Genomic DNA, 24213 nt, shown 5'->3' on the forward strand with positions numbered 1-24213 from the left:
TTTTTTTTTTTTCCTAATTTTCCATATTGGAATGGGACTATGTCACCACTGAATTTTGAAAGCACATAATTTGATGGAACAGGCTTCACAGCTGTCTGGGAGCACTATAGATGAAAAGCTATGGATTCAATGTGTTCCTTTCAAATTTCAGTTGTTGTCAATGTGATAGTATAAAAGATGGAACCTTGAAGAGCTAATTAGGCCATGACAATTCCTTCCTTGTGAGTTAAATTAGGTGCCCTTACAAAGGGGTTTGAAATAATAAGTTGGTTATTGCTTGCCTTTCTGTCTGCTGCCATATGAAGTCACTGAAGGAAGGAAGTCACTGGACTAAATGCCAATACATTCATCTTGGATTTCCTAACTTCCAGAATTATGAAAAATAAAAGTATATTATTTATAAATAAATTTAAAAAAAAGAGGTAGGAAAAGTTGTTAATAATAATCAAAGGAAATATCAAAGTGAATTTCATAGCAAAGACTACTAATGTGAGTTCAAAGCAAGCTCCAAGATTCTGTAGTCATTAGTTTGACTACAGTGTATAGTGCTTTTGATAATATTAATTCTGCCTATCCAAGAGCGAGGTAGATCTTTCCATCTTCTAAGGTCTTCTTTGATTTCTTTCTTTAGGGTTCTGTAGTTTTCATCATACAGATCTTTCACCTCTTTTGTTACATTGATTCCCAAGTATTTTATTTTTGAGGCTATTGTAAGTGGGGTAGTTTCCCCTTGTTTCCTTTTCTGAGGAATTGTCACTGATATACAGAAATGCCTTTGATTTATGGGTGTTGATTTTATATCCTGCTATTTTGCTGAATTCATTTACTAGTTCTAGAAGTTTTCTGGTGGAGCTTTTTGGGTCTTCTAGGTATAGAATCATATCATCAGCAAATAGTGCTGATTTAAGTTCTTCTTTTCCTATATGTATCCCTTTAATATCTTTAATCTAATTTCTCAGGCCAGTGTTTCAAGAAATATGTTAGATAGAAGTGGTAAAAGGGGGCATCCTGTCTTGTTCCAGTTTTAGAGGGAATCATGATCCAAAGTTAGGATCCAGTTCAGGCTCAGGATGTAGATATAAGATCTAGATCTAAGGTCAAAATTCAAAATAAATATCTGGGCTTCAGAGACAAGATACAAAGTTCATTTCTAATATCCAGGTCTAAAGTCCATATTTATTTGAGTTCCAAGTCTAATATCCATGTCCAAGGTTTGAGACTCAGGTCCAAAATTTAGAGTTTGAGGATCAGATCCAAAGTCCACATTCACTACAAAATTTTCCCACATAAATCCCCAATCCAGTTCCAGGTACATGTTCCACATATAAGGTCAGTTCCAAGGACCTTGAAAATTCCATGTCCATGTCCAGACTCAAGGGCCAGGGCCAGGTCTAGGTCTGAAGTTCAGGTTCTGGTTCAATGTCCAAAGCTAAAGTCCAGATCCAATGTTCTGTTTCAATATCTAACCAAATAGAACTTTGAATGTGGAAATGTCACACGAACTTAGACCTTAGAGTGAAAGCTTGAAAACTAGCTCTGGCTCTGACCCTGTATAATGATCTGGTCTGGGACCTAGACATTGGAAACAAACCCTGAAGAATACTCCTTAAGGTAATTTGTGGACTTTTCACCTGAATCATGGAACAACCTTGCAATATTTAGTCTATCAGTTCCTTGACCTCCTCTCTTCCAAAAAAAAAAACTTGTTCTCAATCCAACCTTTGCCATTCACTACCGTCTTCACACCCCAGATTTTGTCATTACACAAAGTTGCCACTCCCACATGATCTGAAAGTCAACATCCCACTTTCTGACCACACCATCTGCTAACTTTTATGCTCACACCTTTCAACACCCCAAGACCAACATGTTGTTAATCTCATCAGGATATTCAGTCCATGGATCTGGCCATCTTTTTGTCTTTCACTTACCCTTTATGTCTTGGCGTCCAACCTTACCCAGCTTTTTTATTTCCATGATCATTCTTTAGAATCATTCCCTGGCAGATACCCTTAACTCCCTTGACCCTCCCTTGCTTCAGTGCCTGCACAAAGCTAAACCACAACCCTGATCAAATCCACCTGACCATGTACCATGTGTCTGTGCCCACATTGCCCACATAGCTGTATGTGGCTGGGAAATATGCACAACCAGGGGCTACTATGTTGCCGAGTTCACCCCTCTCCCGACTGCATGTGTCATCTCTCCTCAAACCTCAAACGTCTTCTTATTTTCACTCTCAGCTTGTGACCTCACTTCATATTTCACTCAAAGTTTTCGTAATCAGAAAACTTCCACAGATTCCAATCCCCTTTCCACAAACACATCTGTTTGCATCTAAGCCCATGTGTTCTAGCTTCTTTCTTGTTACCAGCAATGAGCAGTCCATGTTCTTATCACGTGCCAACCCCTCACACAGACACTAGATTCCATAGGGCCTTGCCTTCTAAAAAGCACTGCGTCAGTAGTTCTTTCTTTTCCTTCATGTGTCATCCATTTCCTCTTCCTTATGAATCTTTTTCATCAGCATCCAAAACTTTTGCTATTTTTTTTTTTTGGGCCTTAAAGTTCATATTTAGCTATAATCCCAGGGCTCAGGAGGCTGAGGCAGGAGGATCCTGAGTTCAAAGGCAGCCTCAGCAAATTAGCAAGGCCCTAAGCAACTCAGTGAGACCGTGTCTGTAAATAAAATACAAAAAGGGCTGGAGATGTGGGTCAGGGGTTAAGAGCTCCTGAGTTCAAGCCTGGTACCAAATAATAATAATAATAATAATATTTAAATTTTTAAATTTTTGCTCTCTTTAGATATACATGACTGTAGAATGTATTTTGACATATTATATATACATGGAGTTAAAGATCATTTTTGATATTAATTTCCTTTATATTTATTATACCATTTCTGATCTCTTTACAGAAATTCCTACAGACTTCTCTCTTCTAATACTTTCCAAATTTTTCTTTTGAATCTCTCTTGCACAACTTCATTCAGGATTTTATCTCCATTACTGCCCTCAAACTTCTGGAGTCAAGGTCTCTATGACATCCTCGTTGCTCTATCCAATGGTTAAGTTTTGGGCTATGTCCTACTTGATTTTTTTTTTCAAAATCTGATGTAAGTGGACACTTTCTTCTTTTGAAATTCTTGGGAAGTGGTACTACATTAGCCAATCTTAAGTGAAGATACCACAGAAGGGTACCAGCCTGACTCCATCTATTGGAGTTCTCACTACACACCCCAACGGATCCCAATGAGGTCATTGGTGTTTGATTGGTAGATGGGCCCATGGGGATTGAAGGGGGCAAGCATCAGTGGTATATAGTGTCACCTTTTGAGAGGTGAGTGGGTGCGGATGGGGAGGTGATGTTAGATCTACTTACTGTGGTGAACTTACTCATGTAAACACTGGGAATAAAGGAAATCTGAAAAAAAAATTCAGGGTACTCTATTGATTGTTCTCTACTTGCCCCTAGTATAAACCTTCATATTAACATCAAAAATACTATGATAAAAATTTGTGTTCATATGGATATCTCCTTCACTAGAGTTTTAAATCCTAAAATAAGAGTAAAGACTTTACTCATGTTTATCATTGCAATTCCAGAAAATAGCATAAGCATCTGGCACATGTAAGCCCTAATGAGCTTTCATTGTTCTGATGAGGAAGGGGGTGCGGGGTGGGGGGGTGGGGAGAGGGAATTTCTCTTGTGTTCTTGAGAGCTAGGTGATTGAAGATCTACACTTTAGAGGGGGAGAGAAAGGATTTAAAACTGTGAGTTTTCTAAAGTTATTGCTGTAAGGGTGCAGTGTTCAGGGCTTGTCTATTACCAGGCTTTGCCTGGAACAAAGAGTAAATTCTCCTTGCAGCGTTCAGCTTCCTTGGGTGTGCACTGCGAGGGCACTAGGGTCATCCTAGAGAAGGCCTTGAGCTGTTAGAAACTATGTTAGTGTTCAAGTGTTTGGGCGCGGAGGTGGGCGAAATTGTTTTGAGGAGTCTAATTTTTAATAGGCCAATGTTGAGGTCTCCTTGAAAAGACAGCACCTAGGAGCCTGTCTAAAGTTTGGTCCGGTAGGAAGTCATTGTCACTTTCTCCCCACCGATTGGCTCCAGGTGGTAAGCAGGTCCTCTAGAAGAAGGCCCTGAGACTCCCTGGATTGGGGCCATCTGTTGGGGTGGGTATTCAGGAGAAGCCTGTGATGGACAGAGGCATGATAGGGAAGAAGTGAGTTTGCGTGAGTTATGTGGCTAGATCCAGCATTGGTAGTGGGGCCTTTGAGCTGTAAATCTACCCCAGATTTGTTGTGTCTCCAGGACTGGCCTGTGGTCCCTCTCCAGCTGTTGGCAGGGTGTACGTTGGCAGGATGGGGACTAGTGACCTCTGTGAAGATGGAGATGTTCCACAGAAGGAGTGCCGTTGGCATGTTAGCAACAATGCAACACATGGAGAGGGATGGATGCACCCACCCTGGTGGAGGGGAGCTGGCCTGGGTCCCCACCACATACAGATTAGGGCAGCCACCTGTACCTCCTCTGTTTGAGATCCTGGACAATCTGGCTTGAGATCTCTCAAATCAATTTCATCTTTCAAGGGTAGGAGCTCTCTGGTGAACCCCACTTGATTTGGGAGCCTACATCAAACCGACCAACTAGGGTCTGGAGGCCAAGCTCACTCACTGGCTTGTGTGGGTGGTAGTGGGAATGGCAAGAGCTTGGCTGAAGCCCCCAGAAGCATCATTCATGTGACAGTCTATGGGGTTGTGCTCCAGGGATGCCAGTCACATAGGGCACAATGTGGAAAGGGCTCAGAGTAGATACCACAGGGCCGATAGGGGGTGAAGGACATTTTCCAGAAACAGGTTTGTAATATGAGCCGAGTGATAACTGTCCATCTAAAGTTTGAAGCTTCCTAGGGTGTGAGGTGGGCAGAGGTGACATGAGGCTAGACAGGTCAGAACATTCAGAGCACAAGAGGACTTTATAGTTCTCCTTAAAGATTCCCACCCACATTTTCCCACCTAAGTTTGGGAGTTGGTAAAACAACAACAACAACAAAAAAAAACCCGGCCCAGTGGAGAAAATTATAATGTATAATGGGGCTGTCACTTCAGTGCCCTAACCCAAAGCTGACCTCCTGGGTGAGGTCCAGTACTTCAAGCCTTTCTATTACATCTTCTTTAAAACCTGCCTGTCTGGGACCTATTCTCTTGGCCTTTCTTTTTTTTTGGTGCAAGAGCTGTTCATCTGTTTTTTTTTTTCTTAGTTTTTACCCCAGGCTTTGCGAATGTGAGGCAAATGTTTTGCCACTGAGCTACATCCCAGCCCAGGAGCTGGTTTCTTCTGGAAAACAGCTAACACACTGATGTGTTGGTGACACATGCAAACCTTGGTGAGCATTGATCTTAAAGGTCCTTTCTTCCAAGGAGCAGCCCCCTAGTCGTGGGAAGCCCAAGCCCTCTGGGGACAATGTTTCCAGGGAGGCTTTGGGAGCCATGGTGTTCCATTGGTCAGACCACTCTGTGATGCTCCTCTGTGCTGAGATGTCCCCAACTGTGAGGTTGCCGTCAGGATGAGTCTCAATCACAGGCCATGTGCAGTGTCACCACCAGGTGGCAGTGGCGCCATGTTCCTGACGCCCAGCTAGTGAGTTTTCCTGAGGTGCAGAGAGGAGGAGGTCAGAATGGAGCCCAGGTTCTGGAACCACTCAGTAGAGTGGAACTTACTGTTTTGCCACTTAGAGACTCCAGGCCTTGGGCAAGAGGCTGGATTTATACCTCCCTTACCTCCCCTATAGTGTGTTTGAATCACTGATAGTCTCAGACTAAGGATTGGGTCACTGTGGCAGAGTTCAAGCTAACCCTCAACCTCCCAAGATCATAATTTATTGAGTGTTTATTATGATTCAAGTTTTCTCTGAGATCTTTACATATATGAATTATTTTGCTCCTCAGAAAATCCTGTGAAGCACATCCTATTATCATCCTTATTTTTCAGATGAAGAAACTGTCACAGAGAGGTCCAATGTCACCCAGCTAATATGAGGCAGAGCTGGGATTAGAACCCAGTGAGCTGGCTTCAGAGCCCCCCAGCCTAACTATTTGGCCATCACACCACTTCTAACTCCAGTAGTCATTACACTGTGTTCCCATGTTGCAGTCACTTGTGGCAGACTGTTTTCTGAGGAAGACAGTAAAATCAGAAGAAATGCTGTGGGATGCTTCGTCATCAAGTCACCCCAAAGCCTTGTCAGCTTTCCTGAGCTCAGGACCTGAGGTCCTAAGGTGATTGGAAGAGTCATCTGCAAAACAGTTCCCAGCACCCCTGCGAGTTCCTCTACTCTAGTTGACAGGGTCCCTGCAGCCTGGCTTCTTAGAGGTGGGGGCACTTGCAAGGGAGGGACTGTTAGCTTGCTTCAGGGGCCAGCGCTCTTCTTTGGGGCCCATCTTGAAGGTCTAAAACTCATTGTCTAATCTCCTCTTGTATATCCTAGTGTGTTCCTGCATTTCTCTCAGGCTAGTGGTGGCTGAGGCTCCTCTTACTCTTTTGTGGTGGTGCTGGGGATTGAACCCAGGGCCTTATGCACATGAGGCAGGCACTCTACCAACTGAGCTATACCCCCAGCCTGGCTGAGGCTCCTCTTGGACCACAAGTCTGATAGTCATCTAGTAATGGCAGAGGGAATTCTGGAAGGAACATTTTAGAGCGGTCACACCGGTCCTGACTTGCCCACCTTTGGAATGTATTTTTAACACAATGGAATAAAAATCTCTATGTTTTAGCCAATGCTAATTAGGGTTTTCTGTTACAGTCACTCCCGACCCTAAAGGCTATGCATGGCCTGTAGATTGTAGAGGCTAAGAGTACAGACTCCTTAGGTAACCAGACAGCTGGTCTCACACCTGCCACCTGCCAGCAAGGTGAGTCTGGGACACTCACTAACTTCTTTGTCTCTGTTTCCTCATCAGGAAAATAGAAATAAAAACAAACACCTACCTTGTAAGGTTGTGGCAAGGATTGGAAGACAAAGGAAAATATAGTGCATTTAGAAAACATTAAGCATAAGATTCTGGGAACGGTCCCTGGTAGACAGCAAGTGCTCCTTAAGTGCTCTTATTGTTTTTGTGCAGACAGAAGCACATTGTGTATGTGTGTGTGTGTGCACTCACACGCCAGCATGTGCAACACAATCTGCAGGATATTACTGTCCCCATTGGTGCTGTCTGATGAGAAGGTCAACCTCCTGACCCCAAAGGCTTTCTTCCTGCATGTGACTGCTGTCTCTCCCCATCTGACTTCTGAGACCTAGTCCAGAAATGGAGTTGGACTCTCTCTGAGGTGCAGAGCAGTTTCCTTCTCCTGCCAGTGGCCATGGGGTGGTGATGCTCTCTGAGAATGTCCTAGACTCTGTGCCCTGCAGCCCTCCCTTGTCTTTACTATGCTGAGGGTGGGGAGGTGTTTTAGTTCCCCCAGGGAGTGGGGTAAGTAGGGCTGTCAGATTTACCAAATAAAAATACAGGCTATCCAGTTAAATTTGAGTTTCTTGTCAACAACAGATAATGTTTTAGTAGACCCGTGTCCCAAATATTGCATTTTATCTGCCAACTCTAGGTGTGGAACCCTCTCCCCCATATCTGTTTGGGATCTCTGACATATCCTTCATCCCCTGCAGTTTCCATCTGATGGGTGGGTTAGGGGGTAGGTCTGTTTTTAGGGGACTCCCCGTGGCTGTCTCTCATGTGGCCCCTTAGCTTTCTAGTGCCTCTTCTCATCTCTGCTTTGTGAACCTTTTTCACCACTGGAGTGGAGAGAATTGGTACTAACCTATATCTTGGGTCTTCAAAGTTTCTAGATTTCATGTCCTGACTCCTTTGGATACTTAAACTCAAGCAGGACTTTAAAATTAAAAAAAAAAAATTGCCAGATGTATTGGTGCACACCTGTAATTCCAGTGGTTGAGGAGGCTAAGGAAGGAGGATTGCAAGTTCAAAATAAGCCTTAGCAACTCAGTGGGGGCCCTAAGCAACTTGGAGAAACCCTTTCTCAAAATAAAAAATGAAAAAGGGCTGGGGAGGTGGCTCAGTGGTTAAGTACCCCTGGGTTCAATCCCTAGTACCAAAAAAAATTTTTTTTTAAATTGACAGATAATAATTGTACATCTTTATAGGGTGCAGTGGGATGTTTCAGTCCAATTATATATATTTGTACTACTCGAGATAGTTAGGGTATCTGTCATCTTGAACATTTATCTTTTCTTTTTGATGAGAACATTCAAAATCTTCTTCTCTTCTAGCAATTTCATAGTGTACAATATAATATGCAAAGTTGACTTTTGAAATTTAAAGTTGAGCCAAAATTTTGACTCCCTCCTTCTCCCATTCCTTAGGTCTCATCTGCCGGGGCAGAAGAAGAATCAGGATGCATAAGCAAATGCAGCAAATGTTTCCACGTGTTCCCCAACGACACACAGAGGGGCTCCTTTAAATCTCCAGCAGTCTGGCCTTATTCCTGTCCAGACCCTTTGTTTCCATGGCCACTGGGATGCTCCTTGTTGCATTTGTCAGACTATTAAAGGACAGGTTACCTGGGCTGTTCACATCTCCCTCTCCCATGATCTGCCAGAAAATTTAGCACTCAGCAGTTTATGTGGCTTCCCAGAGGGGGACTGTCGTTGTGCCTGTGTTGTAAATCTGTGCCAAATACGTGGCATCTGAGAGAATCCCAGCCCATCCATCTGCTATGTGATCAGGACTGAGCTGAGCAGAGACAGGAGACTATGGGGACTTTGGAAACTTAGTGCTTTGAAGTGGCCAAGCACACCTTCCGGCAGATGTAACTGCAGTGTCCCCACATCTTCCTGCCTGAGCAGCTGCTGAATGAGCTTGGAACTCATAGCCTGGCCTCTGCAGGTGTGTCCAGGGGACTGAAGAGACCTGGCATGATGTTACCTACATAGCACGGTGAACCTGTGAGACCAAGGGAAATGGGCACTTAATTCTGGCCATGTTGGTTTTCTTTTCAGCCATCAGGCTAAAAATGTACCCATTTGTGTTAGTCACTGAAGAAAGTGAATGTGTGACGATGAGAAGCGTCCTACACTTGGCAGACTAGCTATGAATTCACACTTCCTGATTCAAAGCCGCTGACATTTTTGGAAGATCCAAATTTAATCAAGGCATTCTCAAAAGATCCAAACTGAATCAGAGAGACGTGAGGCCCTATTAGCAGCATGAATCTTGACTAGTTGGGACTGCGTTTGCTAGGGAGGATACTTTCCACTAGAAGGGATAGGAAATTTGATTTCACGGGGCTTGGGAGAGGGGCCTGTTTTAAGTCACATTAAACTTGGAAAGAACATATTTGTGCCTGAGATGCCCTGTATACCCCAATGTGGAGCTTGGAATGTCTTGGAAACATAGTGGGTTTTTGAAACATGTTATTTCAGCCTTGAGAATTGTAGGTTCCAAAAAAATCTTATTTATTTTTCTACCTATTGTAAATATCAAATATTTTTTCTGCTCCAGAAACATAATCTTATGTAAATGCTAAATATGCAAAACATGAAAATGGTCTGCCTTGCCCCGCCTGTTCCTCTCTGATGTCTACCAAGTCTGTCTGCTTATTATTTCTTGTCCCACTGGAGTATAAGCTCCATGAGGGCAGGGCTTGTCCTGACGCTCACCACTGCAACCCAGCACTTTGACACTGTCAAATATAGAGTGACGAGAAGACCTCTGAGGCTAAGCAAAGCACATCATTCACCACTATTAACATTTCTGTTGGCATCCACTTGGGTATCTATCTTGTGCTCTAATACATTTATTAAGTAATTCCTACTTGGGATCTTATTCAGTCCTTATGTCACAGAGCTGATGCTTTCTGGGTAATTGTATGTGGTGCTGAGGCTCGAACCTGGGCCGCATGCATGCCAGGCGAGCGCGCTACCGCTTGAGCCACATCCCCAGCGCTTTCTGGGTAATTGAGGCAACACAGATAACCCCTCCCCTTCAAGCCCTAATTCTTGTGATCAAGTCAGGAAGATTCCAGACATGTCACTCAGAGTAACAGGCATGAGTTTGTTTGGGAAACGGGACACTGTCAATGAGAGAGTGGGTCCTCTCATGTCTCATCTGCTCTCCAATTGATTGGGGATTCTAGAGAAGTTTCTGGAGAGTCCTGCCCAGGTTCACCTTTCGACTTTTGACTGACATCAGGATGACATCAAGCTTTCAAGTCCCCTCTGTCATGACAATTCTAGGTTACCTTGGCCCATGCTGACCAGTTCTAGTTGGACTCTTAACCATAAATTCTTACAGATTTTATGGTTAGGAGGAATTATCCTTATCTTCCTGAGTTCCAGAGTCTGTGGGTCTTCTGGGTTCCTCTTATTGACATTATTTTGGGCCTGCATCTCTCCTGCAGATAACCTGTAGTTTGCTGAGGAATGGGACATATCCTGTTCACTTAGGCCAGGCAGTGTTACAGGCAAACTTCTTCTTGGAAAAGAAAGCATGTGGGTTTCAGCACAGAGGGCCATTTTATAGAATCATTCCTTAACCTCTTGTTCTATTCCCACCACACACATCTGTCTTTCCAATATCACTTACAACAAGCATATGCAGTAGGCACGTATATCCCCATTGTATAGAGGAAGACACTGAGGCTTTGAGAGGTTAAACAACTGCCCAAAGCCTCATGTTTGGTAGGTAGTGGAGTGAGTGTTCAACCTTGGCTCAAACCCTGTGATGTACCTCTCTCCCTCTCTCAATTATGGCTTAACTGATGTATAATTAATATGCCAAATAATTTACTTATTTAAAATGTACAGTTTAGTAGTTTTTAATATAGTCGCACAGTTTTACATCCATCACCACAATTATTTTTAGACCATTTTCTCCATCCCCAAAAGAAACTCACCCATTAGTAATTCCTGCCTATTTCTGTCCCAAGGCCGCAGGGTATACAGGTTTAGGATTGACTAGTCCAAATAATTTCAGCAGGCTCTGAGGTACAGGGGCTGTCCCTAGTTGCCTGGTGATCAGAGAGGGTGGACAATGGCCCAGAGTTTGAGAACTTGATAAAGATGTTAGTGGGGTAATGGGCTTTGGATTGGTTGGTTTGCATATGAACGCCATGCTCAAAGCCAAGTTGATTTTCTTTTAAACCACCTCTAGGAGTTGGCTAGCCCTGAGAGAGTGGTCCCTCGAGGGTGAGCAAGGCTGCAAGATGTCAAAACACCAAAAGGAAGGACTAGAAGGACTTGATGACCACATCACTGGAAGGTGAGATTTCTCTCCCTGCTGAGGCCTGTGATTACCAGCAGCCTTCCCTAGGGAAGGAGGGGTGGCTTCTGCTCTCCTGCCCCCTCCCACCTTTTTTCATTCAAGCTACTGCTTGGGACTCCACTAAGCCTAAGTAGATGGAGGCAGGATACAAGTGTTGACTGGCAGTGGCACCATCAGTATGCCATGGTCCTGGGTTTGCCCAGAGGCCTGCTATTTATGGCCCTCACCCACATCAGGTCCACAGGACGGACACACACACACACACACACACACACACACACACAGAGAGTCTTGATTTCCTAAGTGAGAGTGAGACTAGGCCATGGTGCTGCATAACTCATAGAGCCTCAAGATGATCTCTGTCTAGCCCAGGTCAATGCAGGTAGCCCACCTAATCCTTTGAGGGGCCAGTTCAGCCTCCTCCAAGAAATCCCTCCTTAAATCCTCTCTCTTTCCGTACTGATCTGGTGGAAAGATCCAGTTGAGGGTGACCACTTTCTTGATAGGTCTGCCTGTGGGGCGCTGTGCCTCAAACTCCCATGCTACTTAACAGGGATGGGGAAGTATCCTCAGGACTGAGGCCGGAGAGGCTCCATTTTAACATCCTACTACACAGGCACCAAGACCATGCACCTGCTTGGGGTTTCTTCTGTTCCTACTGCCTGATATTGGGCTTCAGGATGCAGAGAATTGAGTTCTGCTCTTTATAGTCGAATAGAATCACAAGGTAGCAAGATCCTGTTCTCCATAGACTTATGGAAAGATGTTACTAGAAGTCCTGTTGACAACTTTGCCCACCCAGAGAGCTGCCCTGGGGAGGCACAAATGCCCTCCTGGTGTCCACCTAGCTTGGAAGGTTGTATTTAAATCCCCAAAAGCAGGTCTTATTGGGACTTTCTAACATACCTAGAGGTTGCAGGGAGGAAAAGTGAGTGGGGTTTAAAATAGAGCTTTCATGGAGCCACAGTCCTGAGAAGACATATTTCCTAATTGTCAGTTCTCCACTTTTTCCAAGATTTTATACTTTTGTGTACACACACACACACACACACACACAAAGGCATTTAATGTTTCTGAAACCCAGAACCCTTAAAGTGTGTCTCAAATTGTGATCACAGAAGCAATAGGCTCCCTCTGGAGCTGAGCTTAGGGCACTTCATGATAAATTTATTAAAGCCACAGGAGCCAAATCTTTATAAATAATTCTGGCACCTTCATTACTCATGATTTGCCATCAGCCCACTGGGGGCAATTAGTTTCCATGGAAAGGAGAGGCTTTTCCCATTCACACACTTGTGCTCATAGCACTTTGATTTTTGTGGACATTTTATTTCCTCAAACTCCAGATTCATTTTGCAACGTTGGAGATTTGACTTTTTTTTTTTTTTTAATAATGAAAACAGGGGCTGGGGATGTGGCTCAAGCGGTAGCGCGCTCGCCTGGCATGCGTGCGGCCCGGGTTCGATCCTCAGCACCACATACAGACAAAGATGTTGTGTCCGCCAAATACTAAAAAAAAATAAATATTAAAAAAAAAATTCTTTAAAAAAAAATAATGAAAACACTATAAAACAGTTGTGCTGCATTTGAATCTAAGGATTTATGTATCCAATTGGGGTCCTCTTCTAACAGGTTGAACCCCCACGGCTCACTGGGCACTGTGTTAGGAACGGGGTGCCGAGACCTTGCAGGCACGTGGGAGCTGGAGACAGTCATAGAGGTAAAGATTAAGGAGCAGAACTCACTGAAAGCATGCTGCCACCCAGGCCCTGACAAGCAGATAAGATAGGGAGAAGGTTTTAGTCAGCTTTTGCATCACTGTGACCAATATACCCAACAAGAACAGCTTAGAGGAGGGAAAGTTAATTTGAGTCCATAGACAGCCAACTTCATGGTTCCGGGCCCAAGAGGAGGCAGCACATTATGGCGGAAGGGGCCAGTGGAGAAAAGCTGCTCAGCTCACGATTGGGGTCTGGAAGCAGAGAGAAGCCTCAAAGATTAAAGGCTTCCAAGGCACGTCCCCCAGTGATCCACCTCCTCCAGCCACATCCCACTTGCCTACAGTTACCACCCAGTCAGGCCATTCAAACTAGGATGGATCAGAGCTTATAGCTCTTCTCATCTAATCATCTCACCTCTGAATAGTCTTGCACTAACCGGAGCTTTTGGGGGACATCTCCATCCAAACCATATCGGGAGGATAGCAAGAAGGACTGTTGGGTTTTGAAGGAAGACTCCTCGAGGTGTAGGGAACAGCATGTGTGAAATCTTAGGGGTCTGAACCATGCAGAGGTCTGAGAGCAGAAAGGACATTTCCCCCTCCTGCTGGATCCTGGGGAGACAGCTAGACCTTGGAGGGACAGTACAGTGTTTCTAGGCAGAAAGGGCTTTTGATGACTGGTGCTTCTGAGAGGAGAAATATGATCCTCAGTAAGTCCACCATTTAGAAGATACAAAAAGCACTTTTTGTTTTTGCAAATAATAGGATCACATTAATAAAATTAAAGTGGAATGAAAATAAAGGAGACTGGTTTGAGGAAAATAGTCCAAAGAATAATTTCTCAAGTTAGATTTGGAAACTGTAATACATATGCAAGATATTACATATATTTTTATTTTAGACATACATAAACATATTTAATGTATACATATGGGGTGTGTATATGTATGTGTTGGTATGATATATATATATATGCATATATTTATTTTTAAAATTGAGGTCTATTATATATGGTAAGATTTTAAAATTTTAAGCTTTATGAATTCTCACATATGCATATACCAAGAAACAGAAAACTTCCATCATTTAAGAATGTTCTCTCATGCCTCTTTCCAATCAATCCTTCTAGTCCAGTGGTCTTCTGTCCCTATAGATTACTGCTGCCTGTCCCTGAGCTTCCTATTAATGTCATTGTATAGTATGTGCTCTTGTGTGTGTGTGTGTGTGTATGTTGGTATATGTTTGCTCAAGTTTAAATATTTGAGAGTAAAATTATTTTATTGCAAACTTGATAGTTGATTCTTTTTCATCACTGAGTAGTATTCCTGGTACTAGTCTGTTTATCCATTCTGCTAATGGACATTTGTGTTGTTTCCAGTTTTTGGCAATTGTGAATAAATTAATTATGAACATTTTTGTACATCTTTTTTTTTTTTGGCTTGGAGGATACAAACTGATTTCTCTTATATTAGGCATGAAACCAGTTTATGCTTTCAATAAGAGTGAATTATATTTTTAAGGTGGATAATTTAGCATCAAGCTGCAATCCCTGGACACTCACATTTCTGGAAGACTTGGCAAAGGAGCCTAGGGCTGGAAGTTAGAATCCCTGGGTCTGAAGTTCAAGCCCTGCCACTCAGCCTTGTAGGTTGTGCTGATCACCTCATTCTCCAGTACTAAGTTCTTTGTAACATCAGTGTTTTGGATGTGGATGGCTAACGTCAGTAAAATACTGTGGGTGGCAGTATGATCATTAAATGTTGTCTCACGTTTCCTTTCACAATCTCCAATCCCACTCCCAGTTGAGCCAGGAAGGCCATATGTCCTTCTTGGCCTCTCAAAAGCCAAACCAGGACGTGAGAGGAACTCATGCCTGAGTAATTGGAAGCACTACCTGATGAATAAAAGATCGCAGTTCTCTTCTTCATCCTGCCTTGCCCCCCATCCAGGAAAGGTTCATTGAGTGAGGTATGAGTAAAGGTGGAGAAGAAGAGAGGAGGCAGTGATTTTTTTTTGCTGAGAAAGGGCAGCAGCTTAAAACAACCACCATTTTATTATATCTCACAATTTTGTGGGCTAAGAATTTAGGTAGGGCTCAGCCGGGTGATTCTTCTGCTCCATGTGGTATGAACTGGGGTTGCTCAGGAGTATTTAGCTGGTGAATGGCTGACCTGGATGGCCCCCGATGGCTTCACTCACATCACAGCATGACTGGAAGTCTGGGCTTAGCTGGAGCTGAGGACTGGTGCCCCTGTGCATGGCCTCACCATGAGGATGGACTTGGGGTGCCTGGTCTTTTCATATGATGGCTCAGGGAGACTGTTTTAAGGAGCAGGAAACTGCTAGATTGCTAGGTCTGGGTCCAGCAATAGATGCAAGTTAGCAGTGTTCCTTCTCCATTTTCTGTTGTTCAAAGCAGCCACAAAGCCCACCCATGTTCAAGAGAAGGGTACATAAATCTTACTTTATGGAGAGAAATGTCAAAGAATTTGTAACCACGATAATCTGCCACAAGGGACTCTGTCTCCCAAACCCCATGGAGGAGGAAGGACACAGGAGTCCCTAAATAGGTTTCTAGAGTATCAAAGCAGATTGGCACCACTTATGGTGTTGATCTGTTGGAAATAGCAAGACCCTGAAAAGAGATAGCTGTGCGGTGTGCATTACATAGAGTCCTCTGAATCCCAGCCTGGTGTGGGAGCAGAGGAATTACTGCCTTACATCCAGGCTCATGGAAGACACACATAAAAAGGTTGGCAGAAGGCATCAGGGGATACTTAGCAGGGAACAGTGTGGAAAGAGCTCTGAGGACCAGATGGGATGCTGGTCATCTCAGTGATATTAGTGTAGTTCAACAGTATGAAAAAACTACATCATCATTCTTCCCAGATCCCACCATTACACTCTAACCTTGATGCTTTGGGTTTATGCAAGCCCCTGACATTAAGCACAACCTGGGACAATGGAATGGGTCCTTTTGCAAGTTGGGTTCCTGAGCATCAGATTCCGAGATGGAGATTAGCTTGCAGGATATTCTTTTAGGATGTGCTCTTGGGACCAACTCCAGACCTGGGCAGAGAAACAACTTGAGGGGCAATGGAGTCCTAATGAAGACATCAGCCAACCCTACAGGCAGCTCTGGAGCTGAGATGGACCTGCAAAGCTGTTCTGACTTGGGGCAAGGGTGGTAAATGCTCCTGTACTGATCAGATCTTGGATGCAGCCCCAGGAAACAGGAACATAACCTTGGGTATGGAGGCTCCCTTCACCTAAGCCAATCCCCAAAGGATCAGACAGCTGAGGGCTTTCTGACAGCAGCACTCCAAGCAGCTGGGACAAAAATTTGTTTACTCCAAAAGGGAGATCTGGAAGGCACATCCTAGTACAGGACTTATTGGAAAAAATTATGAGGACTCATAAAATAATGAAGATAGTTACATTACCTCACTACCTAAATTCATGCACTGTGATTCATGCCTCCAACACATGCATTCTTTCCATTATTCAAGAACAAAGTCCATATGAGCCATTACTCTGGTACATGACTGAGAATCTTCAATGTGCCTTTTAGAAAGAGGGAAGGCCCCTTATCTTCCTCCGGACCTGGACATAAAACTGACCCACATAGCCATTTGCCAAATGCCTCATGGGAGGAATCGTTTCTCTTTTGTTTTCTCTGGTGAAAGGATAGAGAAACCCATAAAATAAGAAGTCCTTATTTCTTGATTTTCGTAGATTCATGAATCAAATACTATAGGAGCCAGGAGCCTTGAATAATAACTGCTTTTAGCAATAAATGAGCCTTTTTGCCAGGTTGTCATTGAGATTGTGAGATGATTACCATGTGCTAATAGTTACTTAGAGTTAACTAATATGCTGTGGCTGAGACACCTTTCCATCTTCAAAATAGGAATGACTGGTTGTGAGCAAAACCAAAAAATGAACTGGGCATGAGGTAGAACAAAATGAGCCCAGCTAGCAACATATTGTGGTCATGAAAATCCCAGGATCCCTCAGGCAGGAACTCTGGGGAACTCCATCCAACAAGGAAGAGCAAGGATTTCTTCTTGAGGAATTGTCTTAGTTTGGGCTGCTATAACAAAGCACTTAGACCAGATGGCTTAGAAGCAGCAGAAATTTATTTCTCATGGTTCTAGAGATTGGAAGTATAGGATCAGCGTGCCAGGAGGGTAATTTTGGTGAGTACTTCTTTCAGGTTGCAGACTGACAACTTCTTACTATATCCTCACATGGTGAAAAGAGGGCTGGAGAGCTCTCTGGGTCTGTTTTGTGAAGGTACTAATTCCTTTCATGAGAGTGGAACCACCCAACAGCCCCATCTCCTAATACTATTATGTTGGGGGTTAGGATTTAATATATGAATTTCAGGGGGGCACAAATATTCAGCCTGTTTCAGGGGGCCATTGATCCTTCCATGCTGTTCAAATGAATGTTTTGTGATGATGAAGATGTTCTATATTGTTTTGTTCAATACGGTGGCCATTGAGCACTCGAAATGTGGCTGGTGTGATGGAGAAGCTAAATTTCAAACTATTTAATCTGGCTTGTCTGCCGTATCAGACAGCTAGGTCTAGAGTCTTACTTTCTAAGCATGATCTTAGGAGAAGCAGCATCCACATCACTTGGGCATTTGAGAAACAAAATATAGACTCCCAGGTTCCACTCTGGACCTGTGACTCAGAACCTGCATTTCAGCAGGATTTCCATTGTCTAAACTGAAGATGACTTTTTTTTTTTTTTTTTTTTTTTTGTACTGGGGACTGAACTCTGGGACACTCAACCACTGAGCCACATCCCCAGCCTTATTTTGTATCTTATTTAGAGAAAGGGTGTCACCAAGTTGCTCAGCACCTCGCCTTTGCTGAGGTTGGCTTTGAACTCTCAATCCTCCTGCCTTAGCCTCCCAAGACCTGGGATTACAGGCATGTGCCATAGTGCCCAGCTCTGAAGATGACTTTTGAAGACCAGCCCCCATTCCAAATCCTCACATCCTATTATCATATGGTTAAAGATGGAGATGGGTGAACAGAGGATTGGAAAGGCATGGCAGGATCCTAGGGTTCAGAATGAAAGGGCTGTTAGAACCAGGTGGAGTTTCCTGGCAGGTCGTTGTGGGTGGAGGCAGGTCCTGTGAAGGGGCAGGCAGTGGGGGGACAGTCTCCCCTGGAGAGTTTGCTGCCAGCACTCAGGATAACAGCTGGGAACCCACTTAGGGATCCCGATTGCTCTGCAGGACAGCAGGTTCAGGTCCGAACATTCCTGGCGGTCCCCTGGCAGGCCTTTTAGATGGGTGGTGCCTGCCTGAAAGACCAGCCTTCTCTCTTTACCCTTCCTTTTGTCAAATTCAGAATCCTCTGAACTGACTGAAAAATATCTTTTGTGCTTTTCTTTTGGGTCAAACCCATTTTACCTTATGTTTTTGTGTCTCAGATGGTTTCTGTTCTTTTCTCATCTCTCCCCACCCCACCTCATTTCTGCTTTAGTGTGAGCTGTCAAGGCTGTTCCTGCAACCCATTCTTACTTGTTTTAATTGCTACATCATGTTTTTGAGAAAGCCTAGAATTCCTGTGATTTCTGTCCTCCCCTCCCTCCCTTCCCTCACCAGGCTTATGTCTGTCTTTTTTAAATACACTCTTTGCTTTTCTCGCTGTTGTTCTTTCCCTGGGGGCTTTGTGGTTGTTTCTCTCTCCACATGGCCGTCAGTTTTGCTTTCCCTGTGTTCCTGCTATTTATGTGAAAGAGCTATGAAATCTGAGCAGTAACACTCGCCGGCGATGGAAGACGTGCTCACCCTTACTGCACTCTCCTGTTCTTTTTGAGTTTGCTTTAAGAGAAGCTCACGAGCAGGAATCCTTCCCTGATGATCTCTCTGTTAGCAAAACAGCAAGACTTTTTGCTGCTCAAGCTGGGAGGTAGGAACAGGGGAAATGGATGGCATCAGAAGTACACAGAGAAGGGCCACTCAACGTGGGCTGTGAAGGAGACATTAAACACTTTTCCATCTGTTCAGTACGTAGCCATTCACTGATTGAACACTGCGAAACTTGAGTTCCTGGTGGAAGCCACACAGAGAACTGAACCACCTAAGCCTGGGCCTCAGAAGCTCACAAATAATTATAGCAACTGGAGGTTACCAAACATAAATGGGGGCCTCATGGAACAAAGTTCATTGCTAATGTCTTCATGGCAAGAGTGGAGGAGTGAAACTTGTCCCTGTCCCCAAATCTGAAAATGGGGAAGAAGCCATGTGGCTAGAGCACTCACCATTTTGGAGTTGACCTTTGTGGTTTACCAGATGTTTCTTTAGGAAAGAGTGGTAGAAGGGAACAGGACAGGGAGGAGTCAGGAAGGGAGTAAAGGAAACAGGTGATAAGGAGTGTATGGAGGAAAGAGGCAAGTCACTCAACAAGGCTCACGTGGGACACCAAAGGCCTTGGGGGACTCTATATGGAAACCCAGGAGGTGGAGGCAGTGAGGCCTCCATCCTGGTGGTGAGAGTGGACAACCTCTGGAGGACCAAGTTGGCTTTGAAACAACTCTGAGTCTTTCCAGTTAGAACTGTTCTAACCTTGGGAGCCCAGGGGTGTTTCAGGGAAAAAATGGGTTCAATTCCTGGTACCACAAAAAAAAAAAAAAAGAATACCATTATTGCATCTAAAATTTAAAAATTCCTTATTGTATATAGTCAGTATTTGGATTCAGATCACCTCAAATTTATTTTACAGTCGGTTCATTTCAGTTAAGATCCACATAAGGTCCATGTATTAAATTTGATTGTTATATATGTTTTAACCAGTAGATTACCTTTTGATCTTTTATTTGTTTTTTAAATGTTTGTGTTGAAGAAAAACTATGTTGTTCATCTGTAGAGTTCTTGTGGTCCTGATGTTGTGGAGCGTAAATACGATGATATATAACAGTTCCTTTACCCCTTGGAGTTTTTGAAAATTGGTGGTTTGATAGTGGTTTGACCAGATTCTGGTTCAGTGTTATCAGGGGGTGCTGTGTCCTTCTATTAGCAGGCACACACTTTCTGGAATGAGAGCAGCTGCTTGATGCTCAATGCCCAAATCCACTAGTTCATCAGGGGTTGCAGACTGGTGATGTTCTGATCCTATCATTCTTCATTTGTCAGCTCAAACTTTCCCCCAACTTTTCAGTTACCCTAATTAAGATACATACAGAGGAAGCATGACACATTTTTCCTTCTATAAGTTTCACAACAATAAGTACATCCCTTATACTTTTGGAATTGTATTTATGGGTGGCAAAGAGCTGAGCCTGAACTCTACATCGGAGGGTCTTACTCCCCTGCTTCACTCCAGTCTTTGCTCTCAAATTCTAATAGTTTAGCAGGAGAGGTATGAATGCACCCCCTGACTTTTTTTTTTTTTTCTATCAGGGATAGAACCCAGGAGCTCTCTCCAACTAAGACACAGCCCTTTTTAGAATTTTTTATTTTGAGATAGGGTCTCGCTAAGTTACTTAGCTAAATTGCTGAGACTGACCTTGAACTTGCGATCCTCCTAACTCAGCCTCCTGAGTTGCTGGGATTACACTCATGCCCCACTGCACCTGGCAAATACACCCATTTTTATGAAGGAGGAAGTGAATACACAGAGGCAGCATGATTTAATATGTGGAAGAACCCGGATTTTATCCAAATCTGACTGCAGAGACCAAACTATTGCCTATAGGGAATTCACCTAATCCTGGAATCTAGCAGGCAGAAGATTTTTCTTGCTCTGGCATGTCAGAAATCAATAATCTGTAGCCTGAAAAAATGACTATATATATCCTTGAGGCTGAAGAATTCTCTTAATCAAAATTGCATTTTAATCACAATGATAGCATTTAATTGTTTGGTTTCAGAATACTTGTGCTGTTAAGTAGTTTCCCCCAAATTTTGACCTCAGGCCAGGCTGTTTTGATCAGATTCACATGCTTCACTTATTGCACTATGATATGATATCAAGATTTACAACTTTGTGTACATGATAAACATCACTAATAGAAATGAGTGAAGGATCTTTGTTTCAAAAGGGGTTTATTTATAAAGCGTCTGGAGTTAAAGCAGAGGCTTAGCTGTAGGAATGAAGAGATTAACTGAAACTGAAAAGATGATGAAGAACATTCATATAGTGACATTATTTGTTTACTTGGCAGCTGCTGGAAAGACCATCAAAACATCCAATGTATTAATGAAGATTTATTCACTGAAGTGCTTTTTACTGCAAGGGACCCAAGCTGCTTAGAGCATGGGCTCATAATATTTATTTGCTAAATTGTCCAGGGGCAGATTTGACGGTACTCCAGGGCAAACATGCTGTGTTCAGGACCTGGATTCTCTCTCCATTTCTGAGCTCTACTTTGTGTTGAATACGTTCTCACAGGCTCTCCTCTGGGGTCCCAAGGTGGCAGTTGCTAGCTCCTAACTCCTGTGGCTTGACTAGGAATCAGTGAGAGTCTTCATTTAATTTTCACAGAGTCATATTGGTTCCAAGTGGGTCATGCGCCTATTCTTGAGTTAACCACTTTAGCCAGGGAAATAAGATCCACCAACTGGCTCAGCTCTAAGGCACCTGCTCCAACCTTGAGCACAGGGGCTGAAAGTTGGTAGATGCTAAAAGAAACAGGGATGGTGACCAGGCACTGAGGTGTATGTCTATAATCCCAGTGACTCCAGAAGGCTGAGGCAGGAGGATTGCAAGTTTGGGACCAGTCTGGTCAACTTAGCAAGATCTTGTCTGAAAAAAAAGAAACGGTTGGCGATGTAGCTCAGCGGTAGAGCACCCTTGGGCTCAAATCTCAGTACTATGAGATATGGATTTTGTCAGGAGAATCCCATTTTAGTCTTACCTAGGAAACTCTGGGATGGGTTCAAGGAAGGGGTTCATTCAGGGCTCTACAGATTCTCTGAAGTTGTAAGTACAGATTGTGTTTTTATCCACTTCCTAAGGAGATGATCCATAACTTTGATTAGATTGTCAGAGGGGTCCATGACCCAAAAGAATTGGCTATTCCGAGTTAATGGTGGACAGATAACCGGACTGAATTGCTTTTCTAAAACTTGAGACTTCATATATGTCCTGTTTTCTTGAAAGCTTTCCATATTGGATGTAGAATTTGCTCTTTAACTGCCTTTTGCCAATGGTGGTGGGCCCACTGGGATTACTAGAGAGAGTAAATGCTGCTAAGAATTTAGTTGATGTCATTTCTCCAGATTCTAGAAAGCTTCCAAGAAAGCTCCGTGGCTGGGGCTGCAACGTGCTGGCGTTGCCAACTCCTGAGATGAAGTGATGCCTAAGGATCATAACAGGGCTTGTCATTGAATCTCCAGATTGGTTGAGTCAGAAGCTCTGGAGGTGGGACCCAGCAATCTGTGTTTTGAGGAGACTTTCTGAGCATCTTTCCAGTGGAGAAATAGCACTCTAAGGATTGTTTAGCCTTTCACTTTGTCCACAGAGGGCCAGCTCCTGTCCTGGCTGCTCAGCTCACCTTGGAGCCTACCTCAGCAGCATCTGTTTGCCCAGGCTCAAAGACCTGCTCATTCTGGGTAAGAAAGGCCCTCTGGGAATTGTTTCCTTATAATAATTCCAAGGCTGATATTTTTCTGTGAATCCCAGGCCAGGGTCCAGTGTGTGCATTGTTGATACCAGATGATGTTAGTTTTCTGGCTGATACAGTGGCGGGTGAGCAAACATAGCGCAGCCGGCAGAATCCCTGACTTCCTGAACATCCACAATCACAGATTCATTGAAGTTGAAACACACAGAGACCTACTGCCCTTGCCCTTTGTGTTTGCCAGGAGATGAGGTTACCCGTAAGCAATCCTGGTAAATAGCCGCCCCTCATTTCCCCTTCAGCCTGCACTTTGGATTTTAATTAGGTTCAAATCCTGCTTGGCATTTTGCTTATTTTCCTCATCTATATGACTCAAAGGCTCGTCCGGGGATGCTTAGACTTTGGTGCACACGGATCTGATTCAGCACATCTGGGATGGGGCCTGAGATTCTGCATGTTAACAAGATCCCGGTTGACAGTGATGCTCCTACAAGGTCAACATGCCTAATAGCAAAGGGCTAGGTCAGTGACTTTCCAAACTGGCAGCACATTGGAGTCACCTGGGAAGTTAGTTATAGGAGTACTGATGGTTGTGTCCCACTCTAACATATTCAGGTTTAGCTGGTTTGGGTGTGACTTCTCAGGTGATTTTGATGTGCAGTCAGGGTAGAGAACCTCTGACCCTCGCAGCCTTCAGCCTCTGCCCACTAGCTTTTCCCCACTTGCCAGCCTGGCCTGCCCATGCCACCTCTGTGCTACATTCCTGTATATTTCTCTCCTCTTTTGCGTTCATGGACAGCTTATTATGGACCAGGAACTTGCCACACAAATGGATGAGATTAGCACTACTTCCACCCATTTTGCACATAGAGTCACTGAGGTTTAGAGACTGATTTTTTTTTTGTCCTAGGTCACGCAGCTGTGAAGAAGCAGCACTAGGACCTATCCTAGAACACAAAAGTAGCAGGGTGTGGGTTTTTAAACCTTTTAAGGATGACTTCAGGAGTCAGAGTTAGGATCCATTACTTTCCTGTGTGAGCTTACCTAGGTCCTGCAAGTATTGTCTTCCTGTAAAATGAGGGTGGTAAAAGTACCCACTTCTCAGGACTATCAGGAGCATAAAAGGAGACCCACATGGAACATGCTTCTGGAGTCTGGACAACAGGAAAGGTCATCACCAGCTCAATGCCACATAGTATCTCCATGGCACTCCATGGGTCCCTCGTCTGTGACACTGGGCACAAAGCCTAGACTGTAACTCATCTTTTCTATGCACATATTAACTCTTCAAATTAAAGGTAAAAGTATGAAATGGGTGTAAATGTGACTTTGTGTGTGTGTGTGTGTGTGTGTGTACCAGGGAATGAACCCAGGGGCACTTACCCACTGAGACACATCCCCAGCCTCTTTTTATATTTTATTTAGAAACAAGGTCTTGCTTAGGGCCTCACTAAGTTGCTGAGGCTGGCTTTGAACTTGCAGTCCTTCATGCTTCAGCCCCCAGAGCCACTGAGATTGCAGGTATGCACCACGGTGCCTAGCTACTTTTTGATTCACAGCCTCAGATGTGTTTTCTTCACTCCATGGGGACTCACAGTGGGAGGCGGAGGATCACCCGAGTTGGCCA

The 24213-nt window shown here is 43.9% G+C and overlaps 1 protein-coding gene and 1 non-coding gene across 7 annotated transcripts in view; one reads left to right on the forward strand and one right to left on the reverse strand.

Moving 5' to 3' along the window:
• Nucleotides 1-24213, forward strand: part of Lyzl4 (lysozyme like 4) — a 68957-nt gene that overhangs the window by 28562 nt on the left and 16182 nt on the right. For 5 of the 6 annotated variants that reach the window (XR_007344385.1, XR_007344386.1, XR_007344387.1 and 2 more), the window contains exons 3-4: nt 8383-8905; nt 11171-11278. The gene's annotated coding sequence lies outside the window, so the exon portion shown is untranslated. The remainder of the gene's footprint in view (nt 1-8382; nt 8906-11170; nt 11279-24213) is intronic. The other variant, XR_007344388.1, reaches the window with a different exon arrangement.
• Nucleotides 6546-6618, reverse strand: Trnam-cau. The gene has a single exon. It is a non-coding gene; the product is annotated as a tRNA-Met (tRNA).

This window comes from Marmota marmota, unplaced genomic scaffold, assembly GCF_001458135.2.
Source record: "Marmota marmota marmota unplaced genomic scaffold, marMar, whole genome shotgun sequence".
In the NCBI taxonomy this organism is placed as follows: domain Eukaryota; kingdom Metazoa; phylum Chordata; class Mammalia; order Rodentia; family Sciuridae; genus Marmota; species Marmota marmota.